At 39.0% G+C, this 15599-nt stretch overlaps 1 long non-coding RNA gene across 1 annotated transcript; it reads left to right on the top strand.

Moving 5' to 3' along the window:
* The first annotated feature begins 7495 nt into the window (after positions 1 to 7495).
* LOC113041519 (uncharacterized) lies at positions 7496 to 15194 on the top strand. Its single transcript, XR_003275411.1, has 4 exons — positions 7496 to 7606; positions 8259 to 8403; positions 12939 to 14757; positions 14888 to 15194. It is a non-coding gene; the product is annotated as an uncharacterized LOC113041519 (long non-coding RNA).
* The last annotated feature ends 405 nt before the right edge of the window (positions 15195 to 15599 follow it).

The raw sequence follows: 15599 nt of genomic DNA on the forward strand, positions 1-15599 counted from the left end.
CTTCATCCGGGAAACTCACTAACATTTAACTGTTTATACTAAACGTACCAAGCCACCACCTTGTATGGCCATCTGTGTTCTCAAAGAGGCTTTGGCTATTAGACTACTGATCCAAGTGCACTTAATGATGGCCGTGATGAGTGTGAGGTTCAAAACAGAACACAGACACAGTTCTCCGCTTATCTGTATCATTCCTGACCGCTAGTATCAGATGATGCTGTGGTAGCGTCATACCCCCCCTAAAAAGCTAATACAACAGTTCCCAGAGGAGATGATGTAGAGTCTGTTCTGACATGATTTCAATATTGAAAAAAGAAAGTGATCCCAGATCTGCTGATAAGAGGCCATGGTAAGTGGAGCCATTCTGACAGGATCACATGAAGCTGTTCGGAAGTTGAATGCTGCGCTTTATATCTCTTAAGACAGCTGACTTCATAATAGTTCAGAGATTGAGAGGGGGTACTATTCCCTGAAAGTTCCTGGGAAATATGAGTCACAAAAGAATGATTAAGAATCATATGATTTACAGCTTGAAATATTCACACACCCACTGCTTGTCTCTCAAATGTCTTTCCATTCCTTGCCCTCCCAGTATGAGTCGTTTGGGGCAGTCCTGTGGACACACTTGCCCTATTTTTAAATTCCATGCAGTCACCTCTGGAAGATAGGATTTAAATAGCTTTCAAACTGAGGATCCAGAAAGTTCTAGCCAATGTCCGAGCCTGACAGTAACAGCATGTAATGTCTCACTTCATGAGAGAGTGAACTTGGCTGCCATCCTATCAGGTCTACATCCCACCAACCTCACATTTCCCTTCCAAAAGGTCAACTTTCCAGATGTCCGAGTCACATGATCTTTTGTAGCATGGGATTTCCACATAACCATGGCAAACAAGAGCAACCCCATATTACTATTCCCCTCTCCTCTATGTATATCCTTCATTTCTTTTCCTCTGCTATGAAAAGTCCTGCTCCCCATTTGCCAGAGGTCTGGCTTACATTAACGAATTGGCATGGCTCCCCTTGGGGCGGTTCACACAGCCACAAGAGCCCTCATTGCTCAGACCCCCGCCTGTCTCGGTCCCGTCCACCAATCGAAGCCTTCCAGCCCCCTACAGTCACACACACCACCCTCCCTTTTTCCCGACTGAATATTTAGACTCATGGCCAGAGCTCGGAACGTGTGAGTGAGCTGAAAGTTTGGTGTGTAAGCAAGCTGGTTGCTAAGCTGGAATCTCTGAGGAGTGCGTACACAATCATGGCTAACTCATCCTGTCATGTTCTGGCTATAGACCCTGAGCTGAGGTTGGGGATGTTGGGAAGGCCCAGAGCACTCAATTCTGACGTGAGCATTATTGGAGACTGTAAAAAATGTGGCCAGCCCAGGCAGGAATTTTAAAGAGAGAGATATGTTGCATGACGTAAAGCTCATTGCAACAAGAACTCAGGGACTTGGGGAGATTTGAATGAGAGAGAGTTTATAAACTTGGTGGATGCTAGGTTTACTGATGTTACTCCAGGCAACCACTAGAGCTAGGTACGCCTTTGTCCTGTTCAGTTCTGAGTATAGTTTGTCCCCTGATAGCAACTACATCAGGTCTCCAAATTCAAGTCTTTGGGTTCTTCCATCATCTGTAATATCATCTGGCATTTATGGTTCCCCACCCAAACAGCAGATCACACCACAGTAAAGCCATCTATCCTCTCATCCATGCTCAAGTTCACATCACCTCCCATCTAACGTGTCACAGATTCTCAAACAGTTGATCAACGGTTTGGCAGGCACAGAGACAGGGTTGCTTTGATCCCACTGTTTGAGCGCTCGGTCTTTTAAAATGTTCCCGTGCTTTCCTACGGCCTTAATTGCTTCCATCTCTCTCAGTTGTGGTGCAGTCAATGCTGACTGCTAGAGAATTAATGCAGGGAGGGCTAGGAGAACGGGACGGGTGGGGAGGATTAGGTCACCTAGTTGTGATTTCTTTTTATTTGAATTGGATCCTACACCTTTGAATGTACTTGCTGCTACGAGAAGCCAACAAAGTATATGCAAGACTCATTCACATATTCACAGATAAACAAAAGGTGTCCCAAAATATTCAAAACAACACATCTGAGAAAAGCAGTGCAGACCAAATCTTTAGATAGGCAAGCAAAAATAAAACAAAGTGAATGAAAACAGATAGAGACTACAACAACTTGCTGAATAAGACAGCAAGAAATGGGAGCTTTTGATTGAAAACACATTGCACATGGGATTACGAAACCACACTCTCAAATATCATAATGTCCATACAACTTTGATAAGAAGCTCTCAGCAATCTAAGTTGCATGGAGTCCTTCACTTTTGGTTTAGTTAGGACCTTCGCTGAGGAGAAGGCTTGCAAAACAACACACCTTAAACCCAGATTTCCACCCACACCACCAGCAACAGTTCTGCCTTATAAACAAGAGTATGTTTCTATAAAAAAGAATATCTTTCTATGTAGAAACCACATTGCATGCACACTTGTACGAACGCTGCTTTTTTTGTATAAGGAAAGATCAACGGAAAGGAAACTGGAAGATAGCTGCTCCCGAGTCTCTCCTAGCAGGTGAAGATGTTGAATTCCACAGGTGTGCTTTATCTAAGACCTACTGTTCTCCAGGTGTGTCCTGAACACATGTTTCTTTGATATGAATGAAGGAGGGGTGACATGAGGATAGGCGAGTAGGGGAACAGGGGCTCCATGGCTGAAATAGTCAGATTGCTACATTATCCTTAAATTACCCCATTAGAGGTCCCTGCATACCATTAAGTTGTTAAAGTTATGTTTCACTGCTAAACCTTGACCAAGAGCGTGTGGTAAGTAGAATCACAGTTTCACCTTTCTTTTTGAAGGGACCATAACCCCAACCCGTTTCTGTTCAGGGTGGGTATGTCTTTTCCATTGTGTAAACCTGAGTCATTTTGTTTCCATTGAGTCTCCAGCTGAGTTAATGATACGCTTACCTGGGGAGTCGGCACGAGACCTAGTTTGGCTTGCCCTACAATGGACAACTCAACTGAAGGAAAGCAGGAAAAAAATGTTCCCACAATCTTTGCGGTGAGTGACGCTATAACCCTACTGCCCAAGACTTCTCCACCTCCCCTGCTGGAGCCAAAACAGACTCCTATTGATGAAGGAAACTGGTTACTTACTCACACACACGCTCAGAATAATGCAGTGTCCACATGTTCATGAAGATGATGATCCTCCTAAAGCAATGACTGAGGATATTGCTCCTGGGAATGAGTGTTGAGACAAACGAGGCAGACAAAGTGTGTATGTGTCTACGAGAGATAGGGTCTGCTTGCTGTCTGTCTGAGTATGTCTCCTAAGGTCACATGGTAATGAGGAAGCACTGACCAAATCAATCTTAGCAATGTCCGTGTAAATGAAAAGACAAAGTTTTCTTACGTGAGAGTATGTGAATGCCAGAGTCCATTTCACAACTTCAGGGAGGGTGTGAATGTCAGCTTAAATGTTCACATCCATTGGAGGATGTCCAGGTCTAATATAATGAGGCCTAGCTTGCATTTCTGTGCAGTGAGACTTAAATCCCTGGGAGATTCCCTTCAGTCATGACTGTTCCTTGGAAAACTTACATTTTATGACAAAGTTTATGCCTATAAATTAGGCAATAAGTTATACTCCCTAGCTCTCCCCCCTGCAAAGATAATTAAATTCCATCTGAGGTGACAGAAAACAGCCCACACTTTGAAAGCACACTAAACTTGAATTCTTTGATTTTTTGAATTTTTAAACAAAGACTAGAAACGACATAAATGTACCTCTATTATTTAACCATGTCTTCATTGTGTGAAGACATGTGGTGCAGAAATGACACAGTTAATAAAATCATAGTTAAATACAGCTAATAATTCTTTTGAATGTCAAATATGTGTGGTGCAAAGTGACCTTACTTGTCTTTGTGTGATGAAAAGTTATACTGATCTCTTCTGAATTCTGTCCCGACTGTTGTGTTTGGTATGATTTTGTGTATATCTGAGCAGGTCATGGTGCACCACAACTTATTTGTTTGCTGAGGACAGCATAAGGTCATAGCCATAGGCCCTAGATGTTATCTGAATCTGTACTTTGGTAAGGTCACATGCTTGAGCAGATCACAAATGTATCTGTGCTCTCATGCAAAAACATGCAAACTGACATGCACTTAAATGAAAAAGTGTAGGAAGGGGTAGAGAAAATATGTTCTCTCTTATGTCTTTCTTAGATTCCGCTACCTTTTGGTTTTGTTTTCTTTCTAATGTCTGGAGTCATTTCGGAATGTTTTGGGAAAAAAACTATTAGATAAACATAGGTGCTGCATGGTAGAGAGTTACAACATCACTCTATGTATCTGTCCTCATCCTCATTGCTTTTGCAAACTAACATTGCATTACAAAATCTAAACAGTCATGTTTTATATCATATTCATCAGGGCACTATGAAATGCAGAGTCTTAAAGTATAAATTCAGCTTTAAGTCTGGAGTTCTTACATTATATTAATAATTAAATTAAGACTGTGTCTGTGTTAGACACCATTAGAAACGTTTAATTATTCCACACTTTTGGCTGGAAGTAAAGATATAATTATTGCTAACTGTATTTTCAGAAATCACAAAAACAATATCAGGGATCAATTATGGCCCTGATTGTCCTCAGTATTATGTCAAATAGAAGTGGTATCATCCAACCCTACAGAAAAGGTGACCTTTGAGCATCATTTGTCAACAAGGTATTTTGTAATGTGTTATCAAATCAAGACTTAAATAAGGATCAGGACGTGGTGAAGCATGATATTTTGACCTGTTCTGACCAGGGCCGTGCACAGACCTTTTGAGGGGCATGTGCTGAAACTGAAAAAGGGCACCCCCTTCCCTTTTTTATATCAATTATATATATTCTCTTTTTTAGCTATTCTGTTTGGTTTTATAAGCTTATTTGTATTATTTGGTTAACATGATTATGAATGACATTGAAGAGGGGAAGGTGAGCAATGAGTCAAGTATTTTTGACAAACTTTTTTGAAATATAATTTAAGTAATTATGTCCAACTCAATTCCAGATTATAAGAAACTATAGCCATACCGTTACTATAACATATCCAACATGTATACGCCTACCTGGCAAAAATTTGATACTGTGGTGGACCAGGGATGTTGGTCTCTTGAAGGTCTCTTATTCACTACACTTTCCTTAAAATAAGCCAGCAATGAAAAAATAAAAAATAATAAAAATAGTGTGAAAAGTACAGTTGCAGTGAAAAGCATTTCTGAAGCATCATGTGACACTAAAGAGTACTGAACTGGAGTAATGATGCTGAAAATTCAGCTTTGATCACAAAAATAAATTACATTTTTAAATATATTCAAATAGAAAACAGTTATTTAAAAAAAATTGTAAAAAATATTACACAATATTACTGTTTTTGCTGTATTTTGGATCAAATAAATGAAGCCTTGGAATGAATCATGAATTACATTCTGCATGATAAAATATAAAGATTTCAGTGATCTTCTGTAATTTTATTTTAGTTACTACTACATTACTGTAGTAAAACCATGTTTTACTACATTTTATACATGTGAGGACGAGCGGAGAGTATACCATAACATGATTAGCCTAAATGTTAATAATTTAATTGTATCAGCAATCATAAATCAAAGAAGAAATTTCTTAGAAATATGTTATCTAGGTGACGAGGATCACTCGCTGCTTTGTGTAAGTTCCAGTACGAAACAGCGCGGGGGCGCACCTGTTATGATTTTCCGATGGTAAAAACAAATTATATGTTGTTGTATTACTTATCAATATACAGTTTTTGACCAGCGAATGTGTGCAAATGTGATTTTTTTTTGTCCGTCATTAAAACGGCGACGTCGCCTGCCGCTGCCGGCATCACATTACACTTTAATCTATAGGTTACAAACTAGTTTTTGTAGCTATATAGACGGAGCGCTCAGTTTTTCCTGTGGTAAAATGCATTTGGCCAAAATCGCATTTTATAAAAGATGAAATGCTACTGTATGCACAGGCTATTTAAGTGTTGGCTATGTATTGGCTATGACTAGATGGCAAATGTTAGCCCTCTCTCTCAAGCTACTTCCCACCATAGACAGTAAAAGAATGTTTACCCACGTCTCAGTCAGTCAGACATCAAATAAATAAAATATGAGCCTTTATAAACATTGTGTTTAGTAGTACTTATTCAAACAACAAGACATTTATTTACCCTTCGCAAAACTTTGTTCAGCTCAGTTGTTGTCTACTGTACTGCGTGTTGATTCAATGAATATAGAGGGGGCGGAGTTATCAGCTTAATGCCAGCTTGAGGAACGAATAAGATTTACACAAGCTCGTTTTAAGAACTTTCATTTGCTAAATATTTGTAAAACAGACAGACAGACGTAAAGGGTGACCAATAGCGTTGATAAAAAAAAAAAAAAAAAAAAAAAAACCACCAAAAAAAGGGCACTTCGGAGTGTAAGGGCAAAAAGGGCATGTGTTCTGCACAGGTTGCGCCCTACCTGTGCACGTGCCTGGTTCTGACCCTTGTGTGGAGGTTATAAGCCTGGTGACCTCAGGAGGACCATATCACAGTTTGACAGATCCTTAAAGAATGCGATCTAGATTAAGTGAAGTGGACATGTAGTCAATGTAGCTGACACTTGGCAAAGATAAATGGCTGAATACTAGCTTTTTGGCCTTATCTCATCCTGAAAGGCCATTCAACACGTCTGGGTGACCAAGGTTACACAATGGAAACGTCACAGATCATTGGAGCTCAGAAGGGAAGTTCTGCTTCCATTTCAATAAAAACTCTTATGGATGCAAACAATGCTGTTAGGTGTAAAGATAGTTGGGGAAAAAAAATAACAACAGCATAAACTCTTAAAATCCTCCATTTGTTTTCCAATAAATGCTCTGGGATTTTTTAAACAGTCATATAGCGTAAGATTTCCCATTAAGTTTTATTTTTAATTTAGCTTAGATTTGCTGTCATTTGGGTATTTTGAACGGTGATATATTTCTTCAGCCAGTTTATTCTTGAAATAATGCTTCAAATAGTTTCTCACATTTCTCTAGACAGGAGGCTTAATGTGTAAAAGTACACAACATTTAACACTTAAATAGCATCATTTGTACAAAAAATCTGCCAATTGTTACTTCCAGCTGTTTGTATGAATTTAATGTTGTGACCATTTCGATCACCATTCCTTAAATGCCACTTTAGGCTTTGAAGTCTTTTCTTGTCTTCCATAATATTTAATTACTTTGAATGATTGAAATTCCTCATAGCTTATCATCATAGGGATAGACTCCACCAGCACCAGTGATTTCCACACATTTAGTCCACCCAGAGAGCATCCATGCTGGGTAGAGACAGTGAGTCAGTCTGCCCTCATTATCCCAGCATGCCTTTATGGAGCCTTTAAAAGTAAGTCCCCTCAAGAAGGTTAAGGCCAGTCACCCGCTATGTCTAAGTGACAATAATGGCTCTTTGTTAATTCATTCGCCCTCTTTTTGCCTTACCTCCTTTTTTTAAAGATGTTACAGGAAGACTGGGATGACAAATGGAAGTGTGAGTAACCTGAATTGTTAATTTTGAACCCAGGTACTTGGCCTAAAACCAGGTCAGAATTTTTTTATTATCTTTTATCTTATTATTTTTAGTAATAAAATAATATAAGCATATATGCCCCCTTAGACTGTATTTTAGGGGCATGTTTTAGCTTTATGTGGGACTTTTTAAGTGAATAGTTCAGTCAGCCATCAAACTCTACTTGCGCTCTAATTGGCACATTCAATTAGGTTTCCAGCCAATCATTTGAACTCATTACTGTTTACCTATATGACCAGGATATATCCAATGAATGTCATGTCTGCACGTTATATGCTATGCATGTCCTCATATTAGCCGACCGCCTCCCCAGCACCACCTGCCTTGATCTGCTATCAGGATTTTCTTCTCTCCAGTAGCAGCATCATTTTTACTTTTAATATTATGATGACTTTTTTGTTACTTTTTAGTTTGCCTTGAGCACTGATTCATTTCTGACCTTTCTTAAAACACTTTTGTTGTTTTTCAAAGTGTTACTTTTTTTTTTTTTTGCTATTGTTTTTTACCAAAGCCAAATTTCAGTCCCTTTTACAAGGCATACATTTTTAATTTACCGAACAGAGAAGAGTGTGACTACACATTAAAGAGAAACCTGTGACCTCTCACTCCCCAGGAAACCCCTCATCATGAAGGACTGGAGCTCTTGAGTAGAGGATGAACGCACTGGAGGAAACCCTGAGGGAATGATTAAATAAATGAACCCTGCATGCCTCAATTGAAGTCCTGCAAGAAGACAGAACTTGAGTGCATATTTTCTGGTGAGTGTGTATATGTGCTGTGCTCATCTTACTGCATGTCCTCTAGCATTTCATTTCATCGGTTATATCCATAACCAATTATGTTAAACAATTTAGACCATGGCGAAGATCACGAGACAGGATCCTTTGTGAAGACTAAACATTGGCAACTGTTTTCTTTACAACTTATCCGCTCATTTCAGTCGAACAAATTTATACAGAGAATTAATTTGACAGTGCAGTGACATCAGGTTCCACCTGGCATCATTGGCTGTGTGAGAACACCACTTCTCATATTAAAACTTGTAAATGGAGGATCTATAGATTAAGTGTGGACTATTCAGGCTTTGTGCCACCACAGCTGTTGATGTGTGGGAAGGAAATGAGAATGATCATTTATTTTCCCAGCCATAACACACCACACAGATCTTCCATTAACACTTCTGGATCATTAAATTCAAATATGGTAACCGGATTTAGTATAACGACTGTTTTGATTAGTTGTTCCTGTTTTCAGTGTCATACACATGGGGAAATTAATCTTATGCTTTAATATTTGATGTTATCGTGTAATGGTGAATTTGATGTTTATATTAGTTGCTGAGTGAGGTATGTAATAAATATGAATGAATGATTTAAAACTAAAATGTTGTTTAAGAGATTACATTAGGTAACTTACATTTTCATATGCTGATTTGGTGCTCATGAAATGCTTGATATTTTTTTGGATGTGATACACTTTTTTTAAGGATTCTTTTAAGAAGAGTGTTTAAAAATATATTCATGTAAAGGTACTTACTGTGACTTTTGACTAATTTAACGCAACTTTGGGTAAAATTAAAAAATTTCAACATTGCTCAAAATTGATTCCTTCAAAAAACGGACTCCAACTTGTGTAGTGAACAACATTTAGGGGATGCTTTTATCCAAATAACATTAATTTGTGTTTCTTACTTCATTTGTACTAGTGACATCACGGTCTCAAATCTAGTAAGCACACCACCTAGAAACCACCTAGAATATTAGTAGACCCTAGGAACTGCATAGCAATGTGTTTATCAGCTGCGAAATATCAGCCTAGCATGATGGTAGCAAATTTTGCATGGTTAATAAAACCACAAAACAAATGGTAAAACTCAGACTCATTTTATATTCATGTTATCTTTACAGTCGAGTTTAACACCCAGCATGTCTCACAGCTTTAACAGCATTTCTCTGGATATCTCAATAGACTTTTCTTTGGGGTTGAGTTTCCCGTATTTGACAGAGGAGAAGAACGTGTGCTTCGGATGGTCTGGATGCATAATGTACTGTTACCTGTGGAAGGCCTCTAACTAATCAGGAACAAACCCTAACATCTCAATCCAGCTCGAATTACCACCTGAGAATTTATAGTGGCTAAAAGCCACTCCCCCTGAGCTGGATCCTGTGTAAGTGAGATTGGGTTGCCATTGAAATTGTTTTATCAGTTCCTCTGGAAGCCATCCAGCATGGGAGTATAGCATAAATCTACAGCAATTCAAGCCCTTCCTCTGAAGTCCTCAGGAATTCATTTTGTCAGACCAGGTTTTGGAGAGCGAGATAAATGAGTACTCTGGACAGCCTAGCACCATGAAATCCCAGCTGAGCGGAAGCCCAGAGAGAGATGCATCTCTCTGAGAGGTATGGCGGTTGACCGTCCAACCATGCGGGCACAGGTTATGGGCGATGCAATGCAAAGGAGAGAAAAGAGTTTGGGCGGCTGCTGGTGCTTTATCCTAAATCTCCCCTTCCAAGATGGCAGTAAATCATGTCACGGTGAGCAGCGGTGCATTGACCCTAAATTCCAGTCGTGCCTCTCACAATCCCCCACTCTGTACCCGTCTACGGTTTACAACTTCACCAAGACAGCCTTACAAGACAAATAAGAGTCCATGATTAAATTTAGAACCGATCCTGATGAGGTCTTACTCATGCAGAACATTCGCTGATATGGGGATTTGTGTGTCCGCTGATTTATGTGCACCGATGAAGGGAGGTAATCCATGATCGTGAAACGGAGTGGATTCTTTGGTAATTACCGGAGCGTTTTAATTCTAGAGGATGTGAGGAATGTTATTTACAGTAGATTGAAGGATGGATGGCCTCACTGGTTTATAAACGTTAGCCAAGGTCACTGGCGTGCTTTCGCAAAAACATACGGTTCATACATACGCTTCAGCTCGGAATAGACTCCATTTCCATTCCCATGACTACAAACATTCATCATAGTTGTGGTAAAATTATGTTTCAAAGCACACTCTCGAGGCATACAGCCCAGATGTCCTTTATTCTCAAAGAGCATAACATGATCCCCCCTATGCGAGCCCCCTGTCCCGGGGAGACCCTATAAATAACATTATGAGCTCATTGCAAATGGTAATTAATTACAGGCAGGGGATCCCTACAGAAGAAGCCATAGGGTCTCATGACACCCAATCATCCCTCAGCACCCACTGTCACCTCTCGGGCCCATGCTGGGCTTGTTTTCCCACCGGTAACCTGGTTAGTGTCTCCTGCTGGGATGTAATGGAACCGGAGAGCTGCTGTACAAATCAACACATTAGAGACCGGAAACAGTGGCTGTCCAGCTAGTGTCTGTCTTTTTTTTTTTTTTTTTTTTTTTCACTGGCTGTTGTACAGACTTTATCGGAAAATCTGATCACATCTGAATATGTTTAAAACGACACTTCCTCTACTCTGAGTTCAATTAAAGATACATAAACTTCGGAAAGCATGCTGGTCTTATGGTCGGTGGACGTTTTTCTGTTCCGAAATGATTTGCATTTCACTGTAACTTACTTGTGAAAATTTTCAGCAGCTACAAGTTGGGTGAGAATCTTGAAATAGTAAAGCACATCCTGTGTGAAAAGGACATTGATAGGACACACAGGTTACAGTTAAATAAAAATAAAATAAAAAAAGAATTAAATTAATTCAAATATATAATTAAAATATTATTTAAAATGTGAATAAATGCATGTTAGAAATGATATGAAGTTTGATGGTACAATTCACAAACTATGCTTTCTTTGGTTAGCTATATATTAAACCATACCTATTTCTTAGCTATAATATTAAAATCATAACCAAACTGCCTAGCATTACAGCTCTGCCCCTCTCCATTTACTCCAAAACAGGAACCCCACAGCAAAATCAACACTGCCGAACTAAACACAACAGGTGTCCTTGTGGGAAAACTAATGAAGGTCTGTTGTCACCGCCCAGGGAGCTAAATTTATGAGAGCTCTTTGAGAGTGTGAAAAGCAAGTGTGCACTCAAGAAATCTAAGGCACTGGGTGCAACACAGAGTTTAACTTCCTCTTGCTTCGTGCGGTAATTCTTACAAAGGAAAACAAATATTTCAAATTGTATCCAAATTAATGGAAAATCACTTTAAAATCACTTTTTTGGTTCTGTTTTATTCCACGAAACTATTGCCATGAAGAGAAATGTAGTAGAGAGGAAACGTGCATCCTCTGTATTTCCAATTCTACAGAAACCACTTGCTTTTTTAGTTAGTGTTTTCCTTCTATCGCTTGAGCCTTATGTTTTTCTTGACCCAGGGGGCTTGATTTCTCCCTCTGTGGCACACAGGAAACAGTCCCTTCACCCTGAGTAACTCCTCTATATCTCCCTTCCCTCAGCATGATCTTTCTCTGTGTCCAGTGATTCCATGTGACTTGAGTGAATGGGCCTCTTGTGGGGTGATTTAGTAGTGAATTATTCTCCATCTCTATACTGTCTTTCTCTTGTTCTTCTGTATTTCTACAACTTCCACTGTTGTCATTTTACCTCAGGTATTAACATCCGTCTCAGGTAATCTGATCACTAGTAGTCCACAAATTTAGATTGCTGTTAACAGCTGATATTAACAGGGACCTTAATTGCATCTCCTGTGACTTCATGTGGTTGGATTTCATCAAATCTGCATCAGCATAATGCAAGATGATAAAGTAAAAAAAAGCAAAAAAAATATTTATTATTTTTTCCAAGTATGCTTTTCAGTTTTAATTCCGAATTTTTTATTTTTTATTTTTTTACAGTTTTAAGCTTTAAGGAAGCATTTGGGTATTGAACGCATTGGGATGTGTTATCATTTAACAGAATATATTATCTCTCATCACTGAGCAGCTCTTGTGTGACTCGGTGGTGACCTCTTACCCTGCCTTTATCTTCATCTGCCCATCTTTACCTCCCTTAGTGGTTGATTTCAAAACATTAACATCTTAAATCACTCAATAGTGTTGTCTAGCAACCCTTGAGATACTGAAAATCCTCCTTCTAATCTAGAGTGTGTCACATGTCAGATAAACTAGCTCATGTGGTCAGACATGAAAGTGAGAAATGACAAGCCTCAATCATCTACCCTTTACACCCAAACTGACCACATTCACCCCAATGATGTGAAGGCCTTCGGCAACCCTGAGAAACCAAAAAAAATCTACCCTTACACATTCTCACGATAACTTCTTCTCATGAACGCTTCTTCCCTCCCAAAGATTCTCACTCCTAATTCGTCTTCTCCTCCCTTACAGAATGATCAAGGCTTGATCGACCGACGTCAGCATGATGACAGACGTTTAAAGACGAGATCAGCGGACCAACAGGCACCACGGTCTCCTTCCCAGCATTCCCTTTATCCATATCTCACCCTACAATGTGCAAACGCCAAGCACTCCCTTTTTTATGTGACCCAACGATGCAAAGCTCTTCACGCACTGAAATGATTTCATGGCCAAAGCATTAATGAGATGATATCACTTCACCCCCACCTCCCCAAGACTCTGTTCAGCAACACCACGGTTTTCCGCTGACATCACCGTGCACAATTCATGTCAGACGAGGCCCCTGAGCACCCAGATGCACTCAGGTCCTGTAAATAGATGAGTGTTGAGCTAATTTGAAGTGTATGCTGAAGAGGCAACAGATGTAACGCACATAACACAATGTTTCTGTCGAAAGCAAGGTCACACCTGCGGCAGGATGCATCTCAGATAGCAGAGGAACGCTGAGAGATTGACACAGGGAAAGAGTTCAGTGAGTTTCTATGACATTGTTTGCCTTTAGCCGAAGAGTCAGAATCACAAATGTTTTTTACAATGGCATTCACAATCTATTTCTTCTGTAATGTGCCAAAATTATGGTGTAGGATCAGAACGAAGTCAGACCTAATTATGCAGGTTTTCAAACTTAAAGGGATAGTTCACGCAAAAATGAAAATTCTGTCATCATTTACTGACCCTCATGTCGTTCCAAACACGTATGAGTTGCTTTCTCAAACAGTTGGTGGTTTTCATTGACTTCCAAAGTAGGAAAAGAAATAGTATGGAAGTCAATGGGAACCACCAACTGTTTGATAACCAGCAATCTTCAAAATATCGTCTTTTTTGTCCAGCATAAGAAAGCAACTCATACAGGTTTGGAATGACATGAGGGGGAGATTGATGACAGGAATGATGACAGGATTGTCATCTTTGGGTGAACTATCCCTTTAAAGTTTATTTTTACATTGTTAAAATTGTCAGTGTGACATCAATAGTAGTCCAACCTAAATTTTATGAAGCTACGAGAATACTTTTTATTTGGAAAGAACAAACATAAACAAAAATAAAGGTTATATTCAACGATTTTTCTTCAATGCTCATTTACGAGAGTAGCTTAATGGAATGAACACGCATGTGTTGTGGTTCTCTCGTCAACGCACGTTAAAGACTGACACATGAGAGAGGAAATTGTTAAATAAAGTCATCTTTTGTCCTGTTGTGCATTAAAAGTATTCTTATCCTTTCATAAAATTAATGAAGCCCTTACTATGTTTCTGGGCCTTGAACGTGCTAGTTGCTTTGCTTTCTATGGAGGGTCAGGAAGCTTTTGGTTTTCATAAAAATATCTTAATTTGTTTTCCAAACCCCATGTTTTTTTTTTCCTTTACTCTGATTAATTGTTAATTATTGCCATAACATTTATATTTTACAGAATTATTTTAGGCCTGAGGTCAGATCATGGAAACGTTATTTTTACAGCAACACAATGACCATGACTTTGGGTTAAGAAAGTAAATAGTGTTGATTTTAAGTTAGCTTTAGACAGCTCGGGAGGGTCTGGTAGTGTTGCCGTTGGTCATGTCTCCTGAGGTCTCTCTCTAAAAGACCATAAAAGGCTCAGGGTATGACTTCCACCATACTGTTGCTAATTACATACCTCTCTCATCATTCATCTGCATGATGTCAGCACATCCCTTCTGTGTTTGGGGAACTACAGGAGAGAGAGTTGACTATGATATGTCTCACGAGAGCCACTTTAAAAAGGCATTATGTATAAAATAATTTGCTTTTTCATGAAAAATGTGAGTGGGTGAGTTCGATTTTCCTTTAACATGTAATTTACTGTGACCTCTTTTGTTTTCCTTTGGAAATGAAGATGTCATTTGTTAGGTAATGTAAAAAATATTTGGAAGAGATTACAACCGTATTGTTTTCAAAAGGCACTTCAGCACCACGAGTGTTTACACATCAGTGTTGTCAGAACAATGGGAGGCACGGAGACTCATGAAAAACTACAAAGAAAGAGATGGCCAGGAATACAGATGAAAATGGATATGAGGCAACATGTTTTATCCAACCAGTGAGAAACGGTTAGAAAAAAGACCTGTTCCCTGCAAGGTACAATTTACACAAGAATTTACACATTTGGAGCATAGCAGGCAAATCCCTGTGAAACAAAGACTGTAGTTTGCTTAAGATGTTAAAAATCAATGTGTGTAACAGAAAATAAATTCATTTTGAACTGAATGGTCTTACAATAATTTATACGCTATATAAATTTCTTTCTTTTCTCGTTTTTTTATTGTAATTTTGGAATGAAATATGACCCATATATGTTTTTGACAATTTTTGGAGGTTCGTCCTTTCTATACTGTAAACCTATGTTGCTTTTTAAGAAACTTTCTTCAGCTGATGTGCAGCTGTTTTCTGGGTCCTGTTGGAACAGCTTGACTATGTTGTCATGTTCTGCCTTTGTTCCTCTCTTATTTTCCTGCTCGATGGCCGTGCGCCTGCAAATGTATGACATAATTGATTTCGTATGGTTCTTGCTGTATGGTTTAGTAGTACCTCTGCAGCATGTCACAAACAACTCCTAGGGCAAAGACCATTTTAAAATGTATACTGTAACATAATCAATGGTAAGTTGGGATT

Source organism: Carassius auratus, chromosome 23 (genome assembly GCF_003368295.1).
Source record: "Carassius auratus strain Wakin chromosome 23, ASM336829v1, whole genome shotgun sequence".
NCBI classification, from domain to species: domain Eukaryota; kingdom Metazoa; phylum Chordata; class Actinopteri; order Cypriniformes; family Cyprinidae; genus Carassius; species Carassius auratus.